Source organism: Entelurus aequoreus, linkage group LG17 (assembly GCF_033978785.1).
Source record: "Entelurus aequoreus isolate RoL-2023_Sb linkage group LG17, RoL_Eaeq_v1.1, whole genome shotgun sequence".
Lineage (NCBI taxonomy): Eukaryota > Metazoa > Chordata > Actinopteri > Syngnathiformes > Syngnathidae > Entelurus > Entelurus aequoreus.
In genome coordinates this window covers 20,777,776-20,786,805 of record NC_084747.1, presented here as the reverse complement: position 1 = coordinate 20,786,805, position 9,030 = coordinate 20,777,776, and positions in this window count along the sequence as shown.

Below are 9,030 nucleotides of genomic sequence, written 5' to 3'. Positions count from 1 at the left end.
TTCTAAGTACAAAATCGAGAGAGGCTAAAAATCACCTCTTTTTCCTTCTCTCGATCAGACACTTAGAAAAAAAACGGAAAAAAAAAAAAAAAAATTTGGATTTTTTTCTAAGTACAAAATCGAGAGAGGCTAAAAATCACCTATTTTTCCTTCTCTCGATGAGACACTTAGAAAAAAAACGGAAAAAAAAAAAAAAAAAATTTGGATTTTTTCTAAGTACAAAATCGAGAGAGGCTAAAAATCACCTCTTTTTCCTTCTCTCGATCAGACACTTAGAAAAAAAACGGAAAAAAAAAAAAAAAAATTTGGATTTTTTTCTAAGTACAAAATCGAGAGAGGCTAAAAATCACCTCTTTTTCCTTCTCTCGATCGGACACTTAGAAAAAAAAAAAAAAAAAAAAAAAAATTTGGATTTTTTCTAAGTACAAAATCGAGAGAGGCTAAAAATCACCTCTTTTTCCTTCTCTCGATCAGACACTTAGAAAAAAAACGGAAAAAAAAAAAAAAAAAATTTGGATTTTTTCTAAGTACAAAATCGAGAGAGGCTAAAAATCACCTCTTTTTCCTTCTCTCGATCGGACACTTAGAAAAAAAAAAAAAAAAAAAATTTGGATTTTTTCTAAGTACAAAATCGAGAGAGGCTAAAAATCACCTCTTTTTCCTTCTCTCGATCAGACACTTAGAAAAAAAACGGAAAAAAAAAAAAAAAAAATTTGGATTTTTTTCTAAGTACAAAATCGAGAGAGGCTAAAAATCACCTCTTTTTCCTTCTCTCGATCGGACACTTAGAAAAAAAAAAAAAAAAAAAAAAAATTTGGATTTTTTCTAAGTACAAAATCGAGAGAGGCTAAAAATCACCTCTTTTTCCTTCTCTCGATCAGACACTTAGAAAAAAAACGGAAAAAAAATATATATATATTTGGATTTTTTCTAAGTACAAAATCGAGAGAGGCTAAAAATCACCTCTTTTTCCTTCTCTCGATCGGACACTTAGAAAAAAAAAAAAAAAAAAAAAAATTTGGATTTTTTCTAAGTACAAAATCGAGAGAGGCTAAAAATCACCTCTTTTTCCTTCTCTCGATGAGACACTTAGAAAAAAAACGGAAAAAAAAAAAAAAAAATTGGATTTTTTCTAAGTAAAAATCGAGAGAGGCTAAAAATCACCTCTTTTTCCTTCTCTCGATCAGACACTAAGAAAAAAAACAGAAAAAAAAAAAAAAAAATTTGGATTTTTTCTAAGTACAAAATCGAGAGAGGCTAAAAATCACCTCTTTTTCCTTCTCTCGATCGGACACTTAGAAAAAAAAAAAATAAAATAAAAAAAAATTTGGATTTTTTCTAAGTACAAAATCGAGAGAGGCTAAAAATCACCTCTTTTTCCTTCTCTCGATCAGACACTTAGAAAAAAAACGGAAAAAAAAAAAAAAAAATTTGGATTTTTTCTAAGTACAAAATCGAGAGAGGCTAAAAATCACCTCTTTTTCCTTCTCTCGATCGGACACTTAGAAAAAAAAAAAAAAATAAATAAAAATTGGATTTTTTCTAAGTACAAAATCGAGAGAGGCTAAAAATCACCTCTTTTTCCTTCTCTCGATCAGACACTTAGAAAAAAAACGGAAAAAAAAAAAAAAAAATTTGGATTTTTTCTAAGTACAAAATCGAGAGAGGCTAAAAATCACCTCTTTTTCCTTCTCTCGATCAGACACTTAGAAAAAAAACGGAAAAAAAAAAAAAAAAATTTGGATTTTTTTCTAAGTACAAAATCGAGAGAGGCTAAAAATCACCTCTTTTTCCTTCTCTCGATCGGACACTTAGAAAAAAAAAAAAAAAAAAAAAAAAAATTTGGATTTTTTCTGAGTACAAAATCGAGAGAGGCTAAAAATCACCTCTTTTTCCTTCTCTCGATCAGACACTTAGAAAAAAAACGGAAAAAAAAAAAAAAAAAATTTGGATTTTTTCTAAGTACAAAATCGAGAGAGGCTAAAAATCACCTCTTTTTCCTTCTCTCGATCGGACACTTAGAAAAAAAAAGAAAAAAAAAAAAAAAAATTGGATTTTTTCTAAGTACAAAATCGAGAGAGGCTAAAAATCACCTCTTTTTCCTTCTCTCGATCAGACACTTAGAAAAAAAACGGAAAAAAAATTAAAAAAAATTTGGATTTTTTCTAAGTACAAAATCGAGAGAGGCTAAAAATCACCTCTTTTTCCTTCTCTCGATCAGACACTTAGAAAAAAAACGGAAAAAAAAAAAAAAAAAATTTGGATTTTTTTTAAGTACAAAATCGAGAGAGGCTAAAAATCACCTCTTTTTCCTTCTCTCGATCAGACACTTAGAAAAAAAACGGAAAAAACAAAAAAAAATTTGGATTTTTTCTAAGTACAAAATCGAGAGAGGCTAAAAATCACCTCTTTTTCCTTCTCTCGATCGGACACTTAGAAAAAAAAAAAAAAAAAAAAAAATTGGATTTTTTCTAAGTACAAAATCGAGAGAGGCTAAAAATCACCTCTTTTTCCTTCTCTCGATCAGACACTTAGAAAAAAAAACGGAAAAAAAAAAAAAAAAATTGGGATTTTTTCTAAGTACAAAATCGAGAGAGGCTAAAAATCACCTCTTTTTCCTTCTCTCGATCGGACACTTAGAAAAAAAAATAAATAAATAAATAAATTTGGATTTTTTCTAAGTACAAATCGAGAGAGGCTAAAAATCACCTCTTTTTCCTTCTCTCGATCAGACACTTGGAAAAAAAACGGAAAAAAAAAAAAAAAAAAATTTGGATTTTTTCTAAGTACAAAATCGAGAGAGGCTAAAAATCACCTCTTTTTCCTTCTCTCGATCAGACACTTAGAAAAAAAAACGGAAAAAAAAAAAAAAAAATTTGGATTTTTTCTAAGTACAAAATCGAGAGAGGCTAAAAATCACCTCTTTTTCCTTCTCTCGATCAGACACTTAGAAAAAAAACGGAAAAAAAAAAAATAAAAAATTTGGATTTTTTCTAAGTACAAAAATCGAGAGAGGCTAAAAATCACCTCTTTTTCCTTCTCTCGATCGGACACTTAGAAAAAAAAAAAAAAAAAAAAAAAAATTTGGATTTTTTCTAAGTACAAAATCGAGAGAGGCTAAAAATCACCTCTTTTTCCTTCTCTCGATCAGACACTTAGAAAAAAAAACGGAAAAAAAAAAAAAAAAAAATTGGATTTTTTTCTAAGTACAAAATCGAGAGAGGCTAAAAATCACCTATTTTTCCTTCTCTCGATGAGACACTTAGAAAAAAAACGGAAAAAAAAAAAAAAAAAAATTGGATTTTTTCTAAGTACAAAATCGAGAGAGGCTAAAAATCACCTCTTTTTCCTTCTCTCGATCAGACACTTAGAAAAAAAACGGAAAAAAAAAAAAAAAAAATTGGATTTTTTTCTAAGTACAAAATCGAGAGAGGCTAAAAATCACCTCTTTTTCCTTCTCTCGATCGGACACTTAGAAAAAAAAAAAAAAAAAAAAAAAAAATTTGGATTTTTTCTAAGTACAAAATCGAGAGAGGCTAAAAATCACCTCTTTTTCCTTCTCTCGATCAGACACTTAGAAAAAAAACGGAAAAAAAAAAAAAAAAATTTGGATTTTTTCTAAGTACAAAATCGAGAGAGGCTAAAAATCACCTCTTTTTCCTTCTCTCGATCGGACACTTAGAAAAAAAAAAAAAAAAAAAATTGGATTTTTTTCTAAGTACAAAATCGAGAGAGGCTAAAAATCACCTCTTTTTCCTTCTCTCGATCAGACACTTAGAAAAAAAACGGAAAAAAAAAAAAAAAAAAAATTGGATTTTTTTCTAAGTACAAAAATCGAGAGAGGCTAAAAATCACCTCTTTTTCCTTCTCTCGATCGGACACTTAGAAAAAAAAAAAAAAAAAAAAAAAAAATTTGGATTTTTTCTAAGTACAAAATCGAGAGAGGCTAAAAATCACCTCTTTTCCTTCTCTCGATCAGACACTTAGAAAAAAAACGGAAAAAAAAAATATATATATTTGGATTTTTTCTAAGTACAAAATCGAGAGAGGCTAAAAATCACCTCTTTTTCCTTCTCTCGATCGGACACTTAGAAAAAAAAAAAAAAAAAAAAAAATTTGGATTTTTCTAAGTACAAAATCGAGAGAGGCTAAAAATCACCTCTTTTTCCTTCTCTCGATGAGACACTTAGAAAAAAAAACGGAAAAAAAAAAAAAAAAATTGGATTTTTTCTAAGTAAAAATCGAGAGAGGCTAAAATCACCTCTTTTTCCTTCTCTCGATCAGACACTAAGAAAAAAAACAGAAAAAAAAAAAAAAAAAATTTGGATTTTTTCTAAGTACAAAATCGAGAGAGGCTAAAAATCACCTCTTTTTCCTTCTCTCGATCGGACACTTAGAAAAAAAAAAAAAAAAAAAAAAAAAAATTGGATTTTTTCTAAGTACAAAATCGAGAGAGGCTAAAAATCACCTCTTTTTCCTTCTCTCGATCAGACACTTAGAAAAAAAACGGAAAAAAAAAAAAAAAAAATTGGGATTTTTTCTAAGTACAAAATCGAGAGAGGCTAAAAATCACCTCTTTTTCCTTCTCTCGATCGGACACTTAGAAAAAAAAAAAAATAAATAAATAAATTTGGATTTTTTCTAAGTACAAAATCGAGAGAGGCTAAAAATCACCTCTTTTTCCTTCTCTCGATCAGACACTTGGAAAAAAAACGGAAAAAAAAAAAAAAAAAATTTGGATTTTTTCTAAGTACAAAATCGAGAGAGGCTAAAAATCACCTCTTTTTCCTTCTCTCGATCAGACACTTAGAAAAAAAACGGAAAAAAAAAAAAAAAAATTTGGATTTTTTCTAAGTACAAAATCGAGAGAGGCTAAAAATCACCTCTTTTTCCTTCTCTCGATCAGACACTTAGAAAAAAAACGGAAAAAAAAAAAAAAAAAATTTGGATTTTTTTCTAAGTACCAAAATCGAGAGAGGCTAAAAATCACCTCTTTTTCCTTCTCTCGATCGGACACTTAGAAAAAAAAAAAAAAAAAAAAAAAAAATTTGGATTTTTTCTAAGTACAAAATCGAGAGAGGCTAAAAATCACCTCTTTTTCCTTCTCTCGATCAGACACTTAGAAAAAAAACGGAAAAAAAAAAAAAAAAAAATTTGGATTTTTTTCTAAGTACAAAATCGAGAGAGGCTAAAAATCACCTATTTTTCCTTCTCTCGATGAGACACTTAGAAAAAAAACGGAAAAAAAAAAAAAAAAAATTGGATTTTTCTAAGTACAAAATCGAGAGAGGCTAAAAATCACCTCTTTTTCCTTCTCTCGATCAGACACTTAGAAAAAAAACGGAAAAAAAAAAAAAAAAATTTGGATTTTTTTCTAAGTACAAAATCGAGAGAGGCTAAAAATCACCTCTTTTTCCTTCTCTCGATCGGACACTTAGAAAAAAAAAAAAAAAAAAAAAAAATTTGGATTTTTTCTAAGTACAAAATCGAGAGAGGCTAAAAATCACCTCTTTTTCCTTCTCTCGATCAGACACTTAGAAAAAAAAACGGAAAAAAAAAAAAAAAAAATTTGGATTTTTTCTAAGTACAAATCGAGAGAGGCTAAAAATCACCTCTTTTTCCTTCTCTCGATCGGACACTTAGAAAAAAAAAAAAAAAAAAAATTTGGATTTTTTCTAAGTACAAAATCGAGAGAGGCTAAAAATCACCTCTTTTTCCTTCTCTCGATCAGACACTTAGAAAAAAACGGAAAAAAAAAAAAAAAAAATTTGGATTTTTTTCTAAGTACAAAATCGAGAGAGGCTAAAAATCACCTCTTTTTCCTTCTCTCGATCGGACACTTAGAAAAAAAAAAAAAAAAAAAAAAAATTTGGATTTTTTTCTAAGTACAAAATCGAGAGAGGCTAAAAAATCACCTCTTTTTCCTTCTCTCGATCAGACACTTAGAAAAAAAACGGAAAAAAAAAATATATATATTTGGATTTTTTCTAAGTACAAAATCGAGAGAGGCTAAAAATCACCTCTTTTTCCTTCTCTCTCGATCGGACACTTAGAAAAAAAAAAAAAAAAAAAAAAATTTGGATTTTTTCTAAGTACAAAATCGAGAGAGGCTAAAAATCACCTCTTTTTCCTTCTCTCGATGAGACACTTAGAAAAAAAACGGAAAAAAAAAAAAAAAAAATTGGATTTTTTCTAAGTAAAAATCGAGAGAGGCTAAAAATCACCTCTTTTTCCTTCTCTCGATCAGACACTAAGAAAAAAACAGAAAAAAAAAAAAAAAAATTTGGATTTTTCTAAGTACAAAATCGAGAGAGGCTAAAAATCACCTCTTTTTCCTTCTCTCGATCGGACACTTAGAAAAAAAAAAAATAAAATAAAAAAAAATTGGATTTTTTCTAAGCTACAAAATCGAGAGAGGCTAAAAATCACCTCTTTTTCCTTCTCTCGATCAGACACTTAGAAAAAAAACGGAAAAAAAAAAAAAAAAATTTGGATTTTTTCTAAGTACAAAATCGAGAGAGGCTAAAAATCACCTCTTTTTCCTTCTCTCGATCGGACACTTAGAAAAAAAAAAAAAAATAAATAAAAATTGGATTTTTTCTAAGTACAAAATCGAGAGAGGCTAAAAATCACCTCTTTTTCCTTCTCTCGATCAGACACTTAGAAAAAAAACGGAAAAAAAAAAAAAAAAAATTGGATTTTTTCTAAGTACAAAATCGAGAGAGGCTAAAAATCACCTCTTTTTCCTTCTCTCGATCAGACACTTAGAAAAAAAACGGAAAAAAAAAAAAAAAAATTTGGATTTTTTTCTAAGTACAAAATCGAGAGAGGCTAAAAATCACCTCTTTTTCCTTCTCTCGATCGGACACTTAGAAAAAAAAAAAAAAAAAAAAAAAAATTTGGATTTTTTCTGAGTACAAAATCGAGAGAGGCTAAAAATCACCTCTTTTTCCTTCTCTCGATCAGACACTTAGAAAAAAAAACGGAAAAAAAAAAAAAAAAATTTGGATTTTTTCTAAGTACAAAATCGAGAGAGGCTAAAAATCACCTCTTTTTCCTTCTCTCGATCGGACACTTAGAAAAAAAAAGAAAAAAAAAAAAAAAATTGGATTTTTTCTAAGTACAAAATCGAGAGAGGCTAAAATCACCTCTTTTTCCTTCTCTCGATCAGACACTTAGAAAAAAAACGGAAAAAAAATTAAAAAAAATTTGGATTTTTTTCTAAGTACAAAATCGAGAGAGGCTAAAAATCACCTCTTTTTCCTTCTCTCGATCAGACACTTAGAAAAAAAACGGAAAAAAAAAAAAAAAAATTTGGATTTTTTTTTAAGTACAAAATCGAGAGAGGCTAAAAATCACCTCTTTTTCCTTCTCTCGATCAGACACTTAGAAAAAAAACGGAAAAAAAAAAAAAAAATTTGGATTTTTTCTAAGTACAAAATCGAGAGAGGCTAAAAATCACCTCTTTTTTCCTTCCTCTCGATCGGACACTTAGAAAAAAAAAAAAAAAAAAAAAAATTGGATTTTTTCTAAGTACAAAATCGAGAGAGGCTAAAAATCACCTCTTTTTCCTTCTCTCGATCAGACACTTAGAAAAAAAACGGAAAAAAAAAAAAAAAAATTGGATTTTTTTCTAAGTACAAAATCGAGAGAGGCTAAAATCACCTCTTTTTCCTTCTCTCGATCGGACACTTAGAAAAAAAAAAAAAATAAATAAATAAATTTGGATTTTTTCTAAGTACAAAATCGAGAGAGGCTAAAAATCACCTCTTTTTCCTTCTCTCGATCAGGACACTTGGAAAAAAAACGGAAAAAAAAAAAAAAAAAATTTGGATTTTTTCTAAGTACAAAATCGAGAGAGCTAAAAATCACCTCTTTTTCCTTCTCTCGATCAGACACTTAGAAAAAAAACGGACAAAAAAAAAAAAAAATTTGGATTTTTTCTAAGTACAAAATCGAGAGAGGCTAAAAATCACCTCTTTTTCCTTCTCTCGATCAGACACTTAGAAAAAAAACGGAAAAAAAAAAATAAAAAATTTGGATTTTTTCTAAGTACAAAATCGAGAGAGGCTAAAAATCACCTCTTTTTCCTTCTCTCGATCGGACACTTAGAAAAAAAAAAAAAAAAAAAAAAAAATTTGGATTTTTTCTAAGTACAAAATCGAGAGAGGCTAAAAATCACCTCTTTTTCCTTCTCTCGATCAGACACTTAGAAAAAAAACGGAAAAAAAAAAAAAAAAAATTGGATTTTTTTCTAAGTACAAAATCGAGAGAGGCTAAAAATCACCTATTTTTCCTTCTCTCGATGAGACACTTAGAAAAAAAACGGAAAAAAAAAAAAAAAAAATTGATTTTTTCTAAGTACAAATCGAGAGAGGCTAAAAATCACCTCTTTTTCCTTCTCTCGATCAGACACTTAGAAAAAAAACGGAAAAAAAAAAAAAAAAATTGGATTTTTTTCTAAGTACAAATCGAGAGAGGCTAAAAATCACCTCTTTTTCCTTCTCTCGATCGGACACTTAGAAAAAAAAAAAAAAAAAAAAAAAAAATTTGGATTTTTTCTAAGTACAAAATCGAGAGAGGCTAAAAATCACCTCTTTTTCCTTCTCTCGATCAGACACTTAGAAAAAAAAACGGAAAAAAAAAAAAAAAAAAAATTTGGATTTTTTCTAAGTACAAAATCGAGAGAGGCTAAAAATCACCTCTTTTTCCTTCTCTCGATCGGACACTTAGAAAAAAAAAAAAAAAAAAAAATTTGGATTTTTTTCTAAGTACAAAATCGAGAGAGGCTAAAAATCACCTCTTTTTCCTTCTCTCGATCAGACACTTAGAAAAAAACGGAAAAAAAAAAAAAAAAATTGGATTTTTTTCTAAGTACAAAATCGAGAGAGGCTAAAAATCACCTCTTTTTCCTTCTCTCGATCGGACACTTAGAAAAAAAAAAAAAAAAAAAAAAAAATTTGGATTTTTTCTAAGTACAAAATCGAGAGAGGCTAAAAAATCACCTCTTTTCCTTCTCTCGATCAGACA